This window comes from Trachurus japonicus, chromosome 8 (assembly GCF_045865225.1).
Source record: "Trachurus japonicus isolate A0001 chromosome 8, Traja_1.0".
Taxonomy (NCBI): domain Eukaryota; kingdom Metazoa; phylum Chordata; class Actinopteri; order Carangiformes; family Carangidae; genus Trachurus; species Trachurus japonicus.
In genome coordinates this window covers 3,129,579-3,146,806 of record NC_140914.1, presented here as the reverse complement: position 1 = coordinate 3,146,806, position 17,228 = coordinate 3,129,579, and the positions used below count along the sequence as shown (strand labels likewise).

Genomic DNA, 17,228 nt, shown 5'->3' with positions numbered 1-17,228 from the left:
AGTGGTTACGGTCAGAGTTTCCGTTGCCGTGGTTACCAACAAGCGTTTGAGCCAGCGCAATAATATTTAGAACGTAATCAGGCAATATGACCGGAACATCTTTATGGGTGTCCATTATCACTTTTTAATGGACACCCCGCAGCCAATCAGAATCGAGGATTCATCCAGACCATGGTATAAATATATATATCACCACACCGCTCCTCTCTAACTAACAAACAAAAGGAAGCAGAGGACCGGACACCCCTCCATCCTGACCTACAGCCTTTTCTTTTCCTTTTTTTCTTCTGTAACCCTGGGAAAAAATGGAAAGAGATAAATAATTTGAAGGAAAAAGCACTCATTTTATTTATTTTTTATTTCTGTGTTATTTTCTTATTTCAGGTAATAAAGATATATTTTTGTGATAAAGAATGTAAAAAATAATATTTCGAAGTGAAAATATATTTTTTGTTGAGTTTACTTACCGTGGGGAGAAATCCAATCAGTATCGAGGTTACAGGTCGACCGGATTTGGAAGAGGTGGAGACCGGAAGAGAAGAAAAAAGGAAGAGGCAACGTGCATAGGTGAGGAGAGGCTGCATGGCGGAGCGGAGCGACGGCCAGAAAAGACTGTGAAAAGGACTATGGTTAATGAAGAAGCACCACAGAGATATCGGACAGAGCATCTCGGAGTGAGTGTGCAGTGAGTTTAACCCGTGTCGAAAGTTGAAATGAGACGGACGGCGGAGGGAAAGGTCGTCGAGCAGCACAGCTAATGTTAGCCTAGCTCATGCTAACTAGCCTGAAGCACGTCGCCACAGAGAAGCTAACCCAGCATCCCATCGGTGAAGACGTTTTGCCGCCGTGGTAACGGAGCAGCAGGAAATGCCGTGCGGGGGGTGTTACAATTGGATCTGTTCTGGGACGTTACGTACTTTGTTTTTATACTTCAATGACGTCATGTATGCTTTGAGATATCATGTATTCTAATTTAGTACTTGAACGCACATAACCTGATGTGTGTGAACATGAAGCCAGATATTGTGACTCTAGCCTGATAACCAAGGACATACTGTAACTGCTGAGTTCTCTTCGTCTGTCAGTTAGGTCTGCTGCATTAGATACACGCCTGAACAACAACACACACATCATGTTGCTTATCACATTCTGAGAACATCCAACCTCTGTACGGGGCAGGCCCAGCCCAAGAAGATAAATGTGACCCATTTCCTGAAATCTGGACTCACTCCTGACCGAGATCCTGCGAGAGCTCTGTCACTTTGAGTCCAGCGCTGATGTACTTTATCTGTGACCTGAGTAAACACTACTACTTTTGTACGAAAGACTTCTCTGGTTTGTTCTTGGGCTTCCAATACAAAGAATCGGGACTAACAAATGGTGCCGTGACCCGGATTGGTTGACTCTGAGACTGTGTCTGACTGAGGACCACCAGAGTGGATCGAAGGAAAACTTTTTTCAGACAATTCAAAGCCGGCTAAACGAAGGGTAAGCAGGAAACCTTTTCTATCAAATTTCTGCACATTGGAGACTACTAAATTAAATTGTCTGAATAAGGTAATCCTAACATCCCTAAAACTATTTTGAAAAAAAAAAAAAAAAAAAAAGCTGTGTTTCATACCATTAAGAGAATTGTCTTGTTGTATACTGAATGGTCACATATAAAGTATTAAAACACATAGCCTCACGTGCAAGCTTTTTGAGACCACTAAGGGTTGTCTTTGAAAGCTTATATCATATGAACAAGTGTCCTAGTCAAGTTGTTGAAGACCACTAAGGGTTGTCTTTGAAAGCTTATATCATATGAACAAGTGTCCTAGTCAAGTTGTTGAAGACCACTAAGGGTTGTCTTTGAAAGCTTATATCATATAAACAAGTGTCCTAGCCTAGCTGTTCTTGAAAGACGTAAAACTCATTACTTGAATGGAAAACCACTAAGGGTTGTCTTTAACCAAGCCCAGCTGTTTTTAGAAGACGCAAAACTCATCACTTGCATGGAAAACCTCTAAAGGTTGTCTTCTAAAATTCATAAGGACATTTTAATACCGGGAATGTGCCCGATGCCGGAATGAGCCGATGCCGGAATGTGCCGATGCCGGAATGAGCCGATGCCGGAATGTGCCGATGCCGGAATGTGCCGATGCCGGAATGTGCCGAAGACTACTATTAATTAGTAGTGTTGTTTCTGTTCATCAATAGAGTCTAATACTTTATGAAGACACAGGGATAACTTTGTTATTTTTCATATTAGGCCTAACTGTGGGGTGGTTTCCTACTTGATGATCATTTGATTGTGTGAGTGTTGTGATATCGAGCAGTCGAGACTGATCGAGAATTCCTTCACTGACACAGATCTCAAGTAGTTCTGTATTGGAGGGCATTGGAATAGGGTAAAGGGAAACTGTTAACTACGGTGTGGCAGAGCTTGGTGAATTAAAACGAGTGATTAGACTGGGAGAACCCCCAGCGGTCAAGCGCACGGAGTAATAGACTCTGTGTAGAAGTTTCTTGATTGGGTCCTCACTTGGGCACTGTGTCATTCACCCCGATCTGTCTAACACGTGTAAAGCTATCGAAATGTGTCAAGGTCATTAGAAATGGTGGATAAATAAGGGACCATACAAGGTAGCAGAAGCTACATCTCATTGTTTAAAGGTATGGTTGATGGACAACGACTGAGTAGCTGGAGTCATAAGACTCACTGTACTCTCACTCACACCCTGACAAAAGAACATTGACTGAGGTTCGGACTGACATGACAACCTCATTTACTGACAAGGACTCTACCATACCTGCAAAGACCGAAACAGACATTGAACAGACAACCGTCTTTCCACCCACAATGATGATGCCACTATGGAGACTAGCCTGTAGGGCCAGAGTCTCAGTAACAATAAAAACAGTCACTCTGCTCAGTGTCATGCAAAAAGTCAGATACTGAGTAGGTTAGTTCTTGGATCCTACAAAACTGGGACTGATCCCATAGGTTACTTGATGATAACTCTTACCTCACGAGCCCCTGGCCCATGTGATAAATAAGGACCATTACAAAAGAGAGCTGAAACCAAAATGGTAAGTGCAGGAGAGGTTAAAAACCCTGAATGGGCTATTGAAAAACACCTCCCCAAAATATATGCAAAAATTCAAACAAAACAAAACAAACAAAAGACAAGCATATTATCTAGAGTAAAGTTAGAGTATTGAATAATGGGACAGTAGCCCAATGAATTAGTAAAGTAACATCTAATGAGTAACTGTGCAAAAGTAAATGCTAAAAATAAATACATAAATAATTAAATAATTAAATTAGCAATTTTACAAATGTTTTATTACCATGGATATGTCCAGGCAGACTTTGACCTTCAGGTACCTCATGTAACAGACTGGAAAACTAATTATATTTCAGCCTGTGTCATAATGGTTATACACTCCATCCAAATACAACTGCTTTTGCCTCATTTTGATTTCACTCAGACCTTCTTCACATTTTCCCATTCAAATAAGACCTTACAACAGAAATGAAGTGTGACTCCAACTGGAGCATATATTTTACTAATGAAAAATATGCATAGACATTTGAAATATATAAAGTAAATAACCAAGTATAACATAAACCCAAATGTTTAATATTTAGGAGCAGATGTATGTTTGTGGTGTCAAACTAAGTAAAAAAAAAAAAAAAAACCAACAACAAGCAAACTTCCTGGGCCTGTTTCAAAGTTAAAAAAAACACAGCTAATGTTCCAGAAGGAGGTCACCTCTTATATGGTAAAAACAGTGCACACTTCACCCTAGAAACCCGTCACCTTGATGTAAACAACGAGGACCTTCACAACAAATTTTAGATTTTTTTTTTGAGCTGGAATACAAGGGTGTGTGCATGGTATAGACATTGGGGGTTCAAATGAGATCCCTTCCTCAGAATTTGCTAAAGGATTTCCCACAATTCTATTATATTAACAGAAAATTTGCTATTTTAGAACATAGAGGACTCTCTCCATGCCTCTCTCTGCTGCCTGTAGTGTGACTAGACATAACAATGATTGACCCTGAGACACAGCACACACACATGGTGCAAGAGAGAGAGAGAGGAACACACATGGATGACAGCAGTGTTCAGGATCCCCTTTTCAAAGTCCCCCCCAACCAGAATCTAGCCGAACTTTGGAGCATTATTTAGCCCGTTTCTGACAAGCCCCATGTCTCCTGGTTTCATATGATATCTGACTCTTGACTCTAGCTTTAATACTGTGCCGTTTATAACGCGATACATATTTCACATTAATCGATATCTAGACTCACCTGCTTACATAGACGCAATTGGGGTTCCCAGAGGTGTGCCTGATGAATATAAGCTAGTAAACCAAGTTGCTGCAGGATTTGAATCATCATTGTTCTGGTGGGTAACCATCAACAAGAATGTGGATAGAGTGAATTATGTCCACTTTAATGTTCAAAGACTTAATAACTTAACCAGAGATGCCATAGCTGGCCTGCACGAACAACTGTCTGCAACTTCACTGATGACTTACCAAAATAGAGTAGCCATGGATTTTCTTTTAGCTGAGAGAGGTGGTGTATGCTCCATGTTTGGCCAGGACTGTTGTGTGTTCATTCCTAATAACACTGCTCCAGACGGCTCTATAACTCGAGCCCTTTCTGGCCTCAAAACTATGTCTGAAGAGTTAGCAGAACACTCAGGGATAGAGAATCCGTTAGCTGACTGGTTAGACAAAACATTTGGCAAATGGAAATCTTTGATTTCATCAGTAATTCTTTCACTGATTGCAGCAGTGACCCTGTTAACATTATGTGGATGTTGCTGCATTCCATGCATCAGGCACCTCTGTCTAAAATGTATTACTACAGCTATTAATGATAAATTCCCTACACCACCTCCTTACCAGTTAGTACAACACCCTGGAGAAGTGTTGCCGCTGGTCTCCCTCTCTGAGCCCGGAGAGGACGAGACTGAAGAACCCAAATCCGAGGATGATGAAGACCCTTGCTTGTACACCTGAACCCTTTCCCTATACATGACAAGCTGCTAATGCCTATTACATTTTTACATATAGTTCTTGCACACACGTAGAGGCGTGAGACTTATAGTTTTTCTTTTTAGTTAGGATGCTCAGTGCAGAGTTCTGCTAGGGCTTTAAAGACTGTGTTTTTAATGTGTTTTGTTAAAAAGAAAAAAAATATATATATTTTTTACTTAACCAATCATGAGACTGTTTAAATATTTCCACATGCGTGTGCAATGAAGAAATGCTTGCTGCTGGTAATTGCAAAGAAGAACAGCTTACACATAGTCGCTCACATATAGGCTGCTATTTTGCAATGAAGACCTGCTTATGCACAATATAATATTTGATTTAGGTGATTGTTGATATGAATGATGTATATCAAAAGGGGGATACATAAAAATCTCCTGCCTGGTTGTGTTACATCTTAAAGAATGTGGTCACCTGCAGTTTGGGGGCCTGCTGGGATGGCTACTGCCAGTAGATGTGATACAATACAGGGATAACGTCCCTACTTCTATTTGATTGACATAATAAAATCATGTCAAAAGGGGGATTGTTACAATTGGATCTGTTCTGGGACGTTACGTACTTTGTTTTTATACTTCAATGACGTCATGTATGCTTTGAGATATCATGTATTCTAATTTAGTACTTGAACGCACATAACCTGATGTGTGTGAACATGAAGCCAGATATTGTGACTCTAGCCTGATAACCAAGGACATACTGTAACTGCTGAGTTCTCTTCGTCTGTCAGTTAGGTCTGCTGCATTAGATACACGCCTGAACAACAACACACACATCATGTTGCTTATCACATTCTGAGAACATCCAACCTCTGTACGGGGCAGGCCCAGCCCAAGAAGATAAATGTGACCCATTTCCTGAAATCTGGACTCACTCCTGACCGAGATCCTGCGAGAGCTCTGTCACTTTGAGTCCAGCGCTGATGTACTTTATCTGTGACCTGAGTAAACACTACTACTTTTGTACGAAAGACTTCTCTGGTTTGTTCTTGGGCTTCCAATACAAAGAATCGGGACTAACAGGGGTGTGTGTCTAGCACAGACAACACTTGGAGAAGGACACCTGGAGCTGGAGCTGAATCGTCGTCGGAGGCCCACGTTCAAGCAGACCGCTGGTGAACCGGGAGGACCAGGAGGATTCCAGTGCAGTGAGTGTGTGTTTTATTTCTGCGCCAAGCGCGAAGCAGCCATGATGTTTTAAGGCTCCCACGTACACAAGCCACGTCTCAGGCCTGCAACGATTTCTGATTAAAGGGTACCCATTTTATTTTCATTCATTAAAAAAGAGTGCCGGCTTTAGGTCAGAAGTGTTTTATTAAGTGACTGTTTAATATTTGTTGATTTTTGAAACATTGAAAAGACTATTTGAAAGTCACAGAAACATTTATTTTGGGACATTATTGACTGAAATTACATTTGAAACAATTGAATGTGACTATTTTTGTATTTTTTATTTTTCATTATTCATTGAATTATTAATATTTACTAAAGTAAATAATTAATACTGATCATTTGCCTTTTTATTTGTTTATTGTGCATATTTACTACTGTGTGTGGGGTTACTGTAGGATAAGCCTGTAGAGTGTTTTGTGGGGACATTCCAGAAACTTAAAGGGTACCTAGGGGAAGAAAAACGAATTTCAGTTTTAGTTCATTTATTTACAGGAGTGATAAATACAAGCTAAAAACAGTAGTAATAACACACTTTGAGGTTAATAACAGTAGTTACAGTCAGAGAATAAATAGAACAGTTCATAAATAAGGTATTACAGTGTAGTTACCTACCTGCATTAGTTAACCTAAAAAAGAAAGCGATTTCTTAACTAAAGGAACTTGGGGAGCGCACCTCAGTAAATAGACCTGACGTCTAGAGGGCGCTACACTTCTTTTGTTGCATATTTGTGGCTAAATGTTTAAGATAGCTAATAAAACTATTTTCAATAAAAGGCCTATTGAGATATATTATAAATACTAATTAAACATTAAAGTGAATCACTCATCTAACGACCTCACAGATTTATTTGTTGAACTATAAACAATCACATGAACTTCACATATGTGAAATATTTTGCACATGGGGAACATGTGGTTTTGACAATTTTATGTGAATCATTTTAAACATTTTTTACACGTGCTCTACATGTGATCACATGTGTCAAACCACATGTAGAAAATGTGATTCACATAAAATTGGGCCAAAACCACATGTTTCCCATGTGCAAAATTTTTCACATGTGAAGAATCACTTGTTAAAGTTCATGTGGGTTTTCTGTAAAGGATTGATTAAACAACAAAACCAGACTGATGAAATCACAACAACCATGATATTTGATTTGTTTTTTTTAAATTTATTAGGCCTACAATATGCCGTCAGCCAAGGTTGAAAATGATATTCACATGTAATAGATGGAGACCAGGGTATTGCACAAAAGTAGAATAAAGAAATCCAGGATAACTGAGGCTAGTCTGGTCGGCGCATCCTGGCTTAGTTGGTTGCACGAACGCTGAACCAGGCTGAGGAGCAGCAGCTTGGTCAAGCCAGGTGGAACTTAGTAGACCACAGAGATTGATCACAGATTCACTGATGAGATGACAGGTGTGGCTACTTTCCTCCAATCAACAGGAACTTAGTGCTGACGTCAGGTGACTCACCTCTTTAAAAAAAAAAGCTCAGAGAGAGCGCAGCGGACAACTGCGGACTGATTGAATAATCCAAAACTATAATCACAAATCAAGTTCCTTTCACAAATGAACAGTTGTGCACTTTACCTAAATGATGAGCAGTGGAAGTTGATTAATTGCACAAATTCCTTATAATCTTAAGTACATAACAAGTAATACAAGTTCATACAGCAAAAGTGGCCAAGGTTAAAATGAATGAAATATAAGAACATTATGCAGTCTGCTGCTTCAATAAATTGCTGATAACAATGTTTGCATGAGGTGTATAAATTATTTGGAAGGTGGTTGCTCACAGTCACTCAATTTTATTCTCATTTTCTTACCTCAACCAATATTTAGGCCAATATATTAACATTTTATAAAAAATAAAAATAAATATCTATATGCCATTTTTGCTCCATTGCTTTTTATGAGAAGCCAGTAATGTATAGCTAGTGGTCATAGAAAATATCATAGATGGACACAGATTTGTAAATGTATTTTGTTTGGTTATAAATCAGGCCGATACGTACATAAGAACATGGAATAACTGTATGAAAGAAACACATTGATTTCTGATCAGAGTGACTGCTGACTTCACAGATAAAGACAACAGAATCAACTAAGCCTGGCTGTTAGCCTGGTCTGGAGCAGGCTAGCTGCAGAGAATAAATCACCATAGTAACTTGACCAGGATAGATTTAGCCTGCTTTTGAACAACCGACTTGAGGCTAAATTCAGCCAGGACAACCAACATATCGCGGCTTAATCCCTTATCTAGGTTTTGTGCAATACCCCTCAGACCTGACTTTTAGACTCACATTAGAGCAAAAAAGACAATAATAATATGTTAACTGTCGTCGTATCAACCTGATCCTGTTGTTCGAAAGTAGAATAAAGATATCTAGGATAAGTGAAAAAGCCAGGTTGGACAAAGTCTCATAAATCCATCCTGGTTTAGTTGGTTGTTCCAACGCTGAGCCAGGCTGAGGAGGGGCGGCTTTGTCAAGCCAGGTGTAACTTATTCTCTCGTCAGTAGGCCACAGAGATTGATCACAGATTCACTAATGAGAGGACAGGTGTGGCTACTTTCCTCCAATCAACAGTGGATCTTAATGCTGATGTGAGGTGACACACCTCTCTTAAAAAAAAAAAAAAAGCACCGCTGCTGTCGTAAAGCTCAGAGAGAGTCGGCGGACTAATTTAATAATCCAAAATTATAATCACAACTCAAGTTCCTTTCACAAATTAACAGTTGTGCACTTTGCCGTAATGATGAGCAGTGGAAGATGATTCATTGCACAAATCTGAAGTAAAGTTTACAGCACATGGCCAAATGTGCAACAGGTGAAAATTAATTAAATATTAGAACATTATGCTGTTTGGTGCTTCAATAAATTGCCGATAACAATGATGAGGTCTATAAATTATTTGGAAGGTGCTCACACTCACCCAATTTTATTCTTATTTTCTTACCTCATCCAATTAGGCCAATATAATCATAACATATTTTATGAAAATAATTTTGAAGGCCTAATTATGAAAAAAAAAGCCTTATAAATATTGTAAATGTTTCATGTTTTTTGATTATTGTTAATGCATTTTTTGAACAAATGTTTTTATTGATATTTCAAGCTTTACATACTTAAACACACTTACAGAATTATTCTTGTTAAAAGCTTTACATTTTTTTTTGTTCCGTATCTGAGTAAAAAAGTAGAAAACGCCAAAAATAGGAACAGCATGAACAGAGAACCTATCGGCAAGGTTATTCCATATTTTTATGACAGTGTCAGAGGTCTGAAAGTTAAAATAAATGGTTGAATAGATAATAAGAATATTGATAATTATGTAAAAATCAAATTGAGTAGAATTTCCATGGTGATTGATACTCATGAAATGAAATAATAAAAACAGAAATACACCCTTTTACTTTTGAGGGTCCAGGCCTGTAGGTGTCTATGCTGAATCATCTAGGTGTCCTGTAATGTTAGTCCAAAGTAAGTAATTAATGGATTCCACCTCCTCTTGAATAAGGCCATGTCAAGGTTGAGCTTTGCTGTTATTTTTTCCATTGTGTATACCCTAAGAAGTCTTTCTTTCCATTGATCAACAGTCGGGGTAATGGCTTACACCAGGACATAGTTATCATCTTTCTTGCCACCATTATGATTACTTTGAATAGATACATTTTTTCTCTACATAAAAAGTCACAGGGAAGCACTCCAAGAACAAAGATCAGCGGGTCATTCCTTATACTAGTTTGTAAAATGTTAGAAATTTCCGCCTGGATCCCCTCCCAGTACATTTTCAGTTTAGGACAATCCCAGAAAATGTGTGTGTGATCTCCAATTTGTCCGCATTGTCTCCAGCAAAGATTTGTCTTTGTTTTGTCAAATTTGGAGATAATAAATGGAGTTTTGAAAAAGCGGAGATTCACTTTCCATATAAATTCTTTCCATGTGGGGCTGCTGGTCAGTTTATGACCATTCTCACACACTTGTTCCCAAATTTGGTCCTCAATCACAACATTCATTTCTAGTTCCCACTTTTCCTTTATTCCAAGAGAGCTCCCCGCTACAATTGTCTGTAGTAATTTGTATAGATGTGAAACAATTTTTTTTACCATCCCCTTTCTTTATCATCTTGATGAAGAAAACTTCTAAATCAGAAGGCTGTGATGTAAGAGATTGCCATTCTTTATGTGAAGTCAGGTAGCTTCTCAATTGCAAAAATCTGTAGAAATCTGTGGATATCAAGCCAAATTTTTCCTGTAATTGGTTAAATGACTTCAGGGTATCACCATCAAATAAGTCCTCAATAAAAATAAGCCCCTTATTTTCCCATTCTTTAAATCTTGAATCAAAATGTCTAGGTTTGAAATCTATTATCTCGGAAATTTTCATTGCCCTAGATATAGACTGTGGTGCATTTATTATTTTTTTTACAGAATTTAAAACCTTATGTGTGCACTTCATCCAGATATTTGAAATTTTATACTTTGTCCATATCTCATTTGAGCAGAATGGTAATGCTTGTAGTGAGACTCCAGGGCACGAATTTTGCTCTAGAGATAGCCATGTTGTTTCTTTGTTTTGTTTTAACCATTCTACTGCCCCGTGTAATTGTGCAGCCCAGTAATATAATTTCAAATTTGGTACATTTAGACCACCACGTGCTTTACTGCTGGTCAAGTGCGTAAATTTGATTCTGGGTTTCTTTTTCTGCCAAATAAAAGAAGAAATCATTTTTTGTAACTTTTTGAATTTAGCTGCTGAAATCCAAATAGGAAGAGACAGAAACAAGTATAACAGTCTGGGCAGAATGTTTGTTCTAACTGTCTCAATCCTACCAAAGAAGGATAGTGGCAATAATTCCCATCTTTCCAGGTCTTTTTGTATCTGTTCTATTAATTTCGCATAATTCAAATTGTACAGTTGAGATGCATCCGGGGAAATAATTATTCCCAAGTATCGAAATCCCTGAGGTGACCAGTTAAATTTGACCTTATCAGATAGTTCTGATGGCCAGCACCCATTTAACATCAAGGCTTCAGATTTCGATTCGTTGACTTTATAGCCTGAGGCCACACCAAAGTCTTTCAAAACTTTTAAAAGTTCAGGTATAGAAGTGCTGGGATCTCTAATGTACAAAATGACATCATCCGCGTATAATGATAATTTGTGATCCTTTGTCTTGTCTGATATACCAAGAATTAATGGGTTACTTCTAATTAGTTCTGCTAAGGGTTCAATACTTATAGCGAACAAAATTGGGGACAGGCAGCAACCTTGACGTGTTCCTCTTTTTAATGGAAAACTATCTGAGATATGACCGTTGACACGGACTCTGGAAGTGGGGTTTTTATATAGGACTTCGAACCACTCAATAAATGTTTCATCAAATCCCATTTTACTTAGGACATGCTCCAGAAATAGCCAGTCCACCCGATCAAATGCCTTCTCGGCATCAAGCCCGAGAAGCATTGATGGGTGAGACTGTGATTGGGCAGTTGATATTACGTTAAGCGTGCGCCTAATGTTGTTTATTCCCAGTCTTCCAGGTATAAAGCCGGTCTGATCTGGGTTAATCAACTTGTTGATGATCTTCTGGAGTCTTTTTGCTATTATAGCGCTCAATATCTTAACGTCATTGCATAACAAACTTATTGGCCTATATGAGGCACAATGTGTGGGATCTTTCCCTTCTTTGTGTATGACCGAGATAACCGCTTCTCCCCATGTTCTAGGTGGGTCTCTCGCATTCAGCGCATAGTTATATACTCTATGTAGAAGGGGAATTATCTCGGCTTGAAAACATTTATAAAACTCCCCGGGAAACCCGTCCGGGCCTGGCGATTTGTTATTTTTGAGCTTTTTAATAGTGTTTTTTATTTCTTCTTCAGTGATAGTTTCCATCATAGCTTTAGATTCATTTTGGTCCAGTTTGGTAAGGTTAATTTGTTGGAGAAGTTGTTTAATTTTTTCTGATTTATTGGGGGAGGTTGTTGAATCATAAAGTTGTTCATAATAATTAGAAAAGGCGTTGGCTATTTCTTTGGGATGAGACACCAATTTTTTTGAGTTTGGGCAAGTAACTTTTTGTATCGTTCGGCTTGCTTGTGCTTTTCTTAATTGGAAAGCGAGCAGCCTACTTGCTTTATTCCCTTGTTCGTAATACTTTTGATTAGTGAAGCGTAAGGCCCCCTCTGCTTTGTATGTTAATAAATCATTTAATTGCTGTCTACATTTACTTAGTTCTATGAAAATAGTGTCCTTATTTGTTTTTTTTGTGTTCCGTCTCTAATTTCTTAATTTGTTCTTCTAATAACCTTTGATCTTTTTCGCGTTCCTTTTTCAATTTAGAGGATAATGATATAATTTTGCCCCTTAACACTGCTTTCGCTGTGTCCCACAAGGTGGAAGGGGAGACTTCATTATTATCATTTATGTCAAGAAAATTTTTAAATTTGTTTTTTATATCTTGAACCACCTCCAGGTTATTTAAAAGTGACACATTTAATCTCCATAGTTTCCGAGTCTTATTTTGGTCCATACATAATGACATAACCACTGGGCCATGATCTGAAAGGGTTTGGGGCTCAATGTTGCATTCATCCACTCTATGGGCTTCTTGTTTTGTGTTAATGCATTTTAATTGTTTATAATTCAGGCCAATATGTACATTAGAACATGGATGAAACACATTGATTTCTGATCAGAGTGACTGCTGACTTGACAGATAAAGACAACAGAATCAACTAAGCCTGGCTGTTAGCCTGGTCTGGAGCAGGCTAGCTGCAGAGAATAAATCACCATAGTAACTTGACCAGGATAAAGGTATCCAGCTTTCGAACAACCGATTTGAGGCTAAATTAGGCCAGGATAACCAACATATCCCGGCTTAATCCCTTTCGAACAACAGGCCCCAAACTCCATCATGGTAAAGGAACACTGAATAATGTGGAAATGAGCTGCAGTTCTTCACCACACCACAAGATGGAGCTGATTAATCAGAATGGTTGAAGAAGAAAACAGGAGGAAGAGGAGGAGGAAGAGGAGGAGGAGGAGGAGGAGGAGGAAGAGGAGGAAGAGGAGGAGGAGGAGGAGCAGAGAGTGTGTAGAGGATCAGATGAGTCCAGAGACAGTGATGATCTCTGTCAGGTCCAGAACACACAGGGAGGATGGTGGACTGGACTCTGAGAGAGACAGTGGAGCTGCTCTCAGGTCAGTGAGGGAGGTTCAGGATCTCCAGCTGTGAAGAGAAGCAGAGGACAGAGGTGATGGATCAGTGATCGTCTCTCTCTGCTCTGATTGGCTGACTGTTGTCTCTCTCTCTACTCTGATTGGCTGACTCTTGTCTCTCTCTGCTCTGATTGGCTGACTGTTGTCTCTCTCTCTGCTCTGATTGGCTGACTGTCGTCTCTCTCTGCTCTGATTGGCTGACTGTTGTCTCTCTCTGCTCTGATTGGCTGACTGTCGTCTCTCTCTGCTCTGATTGGCTGACTGTTGTCTCTCTACTCTGATTGGCTGACTGTTGCCTCTCTCTGCTCTGATTGGCTGACTGTTGACTCTCTCTCTGCTCTGATTGGCTGACTGTTGTCTCTCTCTGCTCTGATTGGCTGACTGTTGTCTCTCTCTCTCTGCTCTGATTGGCTGACTGTTGTCTCTCTCTCTGTTCTGATTGGCTGACTGTTGTCTCTCTCTCTCTGCTCTGATTGGCTGACTGTTGTCTCTATCTCTGTTCTGATTGGTTGGCTGACTGTTGTCTCTCTGCTCTGATTGGCTGACTGTTGTCTCTCTCTCTGCTCTGATTGGCTGACTGTTGTCTCTCTGCTCTGATTGGCTGACTGTTGTCTCTCTCTCTGCTCTGATTGGCTGACTGTTGTCTCTCTCTCTGCTCTGATTGGCTGACTGTTGTCTCTCTGCTCTGATTGGCTGACTGTTGTCTCTCTCTCTGCTCTGATTGGCTGACTGTTGTCTCTCTCTCTGCTCTGATTGGCTGACTGTTGTCTCTCTCTGCTCTGATTGGCTGACTGTTGTCTCTCTCTGCCCTGATTGGCTGACTGTTGTCTCTCTCTGCTCTGATTGGCTGACTGTTGTCTCTCTCTCTGCTCTGATTGGCTGACTGTTGTCTCTCTCTGCTCTGATTGGCTGACTGTTGTCTCTGTTATTGTGTTATTGTCTCACTGACTTTAGTCCAATAGTGCTGAAAGCAGCACAGACTGACTCCGCCCCCCTACTGACCTCACAGTCTCCAGTCTACAGTCTGGACTCTTCACTAGATCATCCAGATCCTTCACGTCTGAAGACTTCAGGTTGTTGTAGATCAGGTCCAGTTCTCTCAGGTGGGAGGGGTTGGACTTCAGAGCTGAGACCAGAGAAGAACAGCTGATCTCTGACAACCTGCAGCCCTGCAATCTGAATAAAGAATAAAAGAAGAAGATAAATTCATTGATGATCAGAAAGAAGAGTTTTATCTTCAACAGGTGAATTTCAGTGTCTTTGTCCAAACATGAGTTGTGAGGATCTTGTGCACATTGTTGTGATAGAGATGAAGTGAGTTGATGAGCTGATACTGGACATTTTCTCCAGAGTTTCTAGAAAACATGAGTCGTCTGACTGAGAGAAATACGAGTGTGTGTGAAGGTTGAACTGAAGTGAACAGACATTATTCATGACCACTGAGTGAAATGAGCTGAAACTGAAGAATCATTCTCACACAACAACAACTGCAAATATTCAACAACCACTATGTCAAATGTCATTAATCAATTCAATCAAAGTCAATGATTCAAGTTCTGAGTGAAGATCTATCAGGTTCAGTTGTGGATCAAAGATCTAAAATCTACAACAGTAACAGTCAGTGAACTCACATCAGAGTCTCCAGTCTACAGTCTGGACTCTCCAGAAAACCACTCAGATCCTTCACGACTGAATCCTGCAGGTAGTTTCCACTCTGGTCCAGGTGTCTCAGGTGGGAGGGGTTGGACTTCAGAGCTGAGAGCAGAGAAGAACAGCTGATCTCTGACAAACTGCAGCTCCTCAATCTGAATAAAGAATAAAAGAAGAAGATGAATCCATTGATAACTGATCAGATGTGTCCTGATCAATAATCAGATGTGTCCTGATCAATAATCAATAGAGGGACTTTGTCCTTGTGTTCTTGTGGATCTTCATCATGTGGCCTTCTACACACATCATCCACATGTCAGCACAGATTCATCAGCTGCTGCTGACCTCAGCTCAGTCTGTCAATATACAGTCAATATCTGATCAATACCTGTTGGACTAAACACTGACTACAACTCTGATTTAGAGATTCTGACTCTTTTAGACAGATTTATATTTGTACCATTTCATGTCACTAACTTTGTATTTTTATTCTTCTCTGTTATTATTATCAATAACTTTATTGATCAACTTGTATCAGGGTTAAATCAATAAACTAACAGCACAGGGGTCAATGACGTGATGAAACCCAGTGTCCAGTGGTGTAACTTTGATTTTTGATAAAAATCTGAATAAAGAGGAAAATAAATCTGGACTCAAATGAGGAATTAATACAACTCTGTGTTTCTGGACTCATTTTACATTAGGGCTGACCTCCAAAAGTCGACTATTCGACGATTCGATTCGGAGAGGTCTGATTCGACTATGAACCTCGTAGTCGAATCTAACCAAGACCATACCATTCTGACTATATGGGGGTGCCCACGGCTGCTGAGCATAAATTGTTACATAGAATGTCTTTTTTCGTTATACAAAGCCTATTTTGATACAAAATCTGCCTACTTTCTGTTAATAAAGAGTTCAAAATTATGTGTGCGTTTAAATGGTAGTCTTAGCTTACGTATTAATAAATCACCCACTGCAGTTGCACAATCAAATGAGCGGAGGTTTTTTTTTTTTTTTTTCAAATGAGCGGAGGTGAGCAGTAGGACCGTCAAAGTCACGGTACTCAGAAGTCACTGCAGAACACTCACTGAGTGGCAAAAAGACGAGAGGCAGAGCCGCCAAAGTTTAAAATCAAGGAAGTCTGACAGTCTAACTTTGTCAACATTTATCATGCATGACCTGACAGAACAGCAAAACATTGTGAGGTTACATCTGACTTTGACCGAGTTACATTCAAGAACCTGCTTTCAATCACGGAAAATAAATTAACTCCAGCGGTGATTTTTTTTTTTCGATGGATCAGCTGTGTTTACCGTTTCAAGTGTCAATAGTTCTGATGGTTAGACAGATGAATTAGTCCCTAACACATCCTAAAGTTTGACATGTCAGAGTTTTTCAGAAGAGGAACTTGTTTTTTTTTCCGACTTCCGAGTTGTCATGAACGCACCATCAGTGTCGGGAGTCACAGCTGTAATCTCGTCCAGCCTGTCTGTCTCTCTGCCGGTGCCGCGGTCACACTGTGTGTGTTACAGGATTGATTAACGTAATGTACGGATTGTCGAGTCCTTCTGACCTCCGTTTGTTTTGATACTACATGTTTTACCCGGTTTCTCTGTGTCCACGACCACCGCTATCCTTCACCACGTTGAGGGATGAGGGATGACTCACAGTCCGAGCAAAAGGAGCGTTGTCCAGGGCAACGTAACATAAACGCATACCCTGGCTCACAATGGCTACTAAAAATCATCCAAAGCGTGGAAAATAAATAAAGGTATTTGTTTTACACCTACCATATTTTTTGGGGTGTTTTAGCTCTTTTGTTTGAAACGGGAAAAAGTCGCAAATTTGCTGCTATCTAAAAAAAAAAAAAAAAAAGGTTCGACGATCAGTCGACTACGGCAAAATCTGACGAATCAGATTCGACTATGAAAATCCTTAGTCGAAAACAGCCCTATTTTACATCATTTGTCACAGATTATTTAGAAGAAGAGTTTTTTGTTTTTAGGACATGTCCTGCTCAAGATGCATTAAAATCTAAATATAGAAACGGAAAAAAATCTATTTCAATTTAATGTTTTCAGAAGAAAGTATATTTTTATAAATTCACTTTAATCCAC

At 39.5% G+C, this 17,228-nt stretch overlaps 1 protein-coding gene across 1 annotated transcript in view; it reads right to left on the bottom strand.

Annotated features, from left to right (window-relative positions):
* LOC146982330 (uncharacterized) overlaps positions 1-17,228 on the bottom strand; it is a 420,172-nt gene that overhangs the window by 81,602 nt on the left and 321,342 nt on the right. The gene's annotated exons all lie outside the window — the stretch shown is intronic.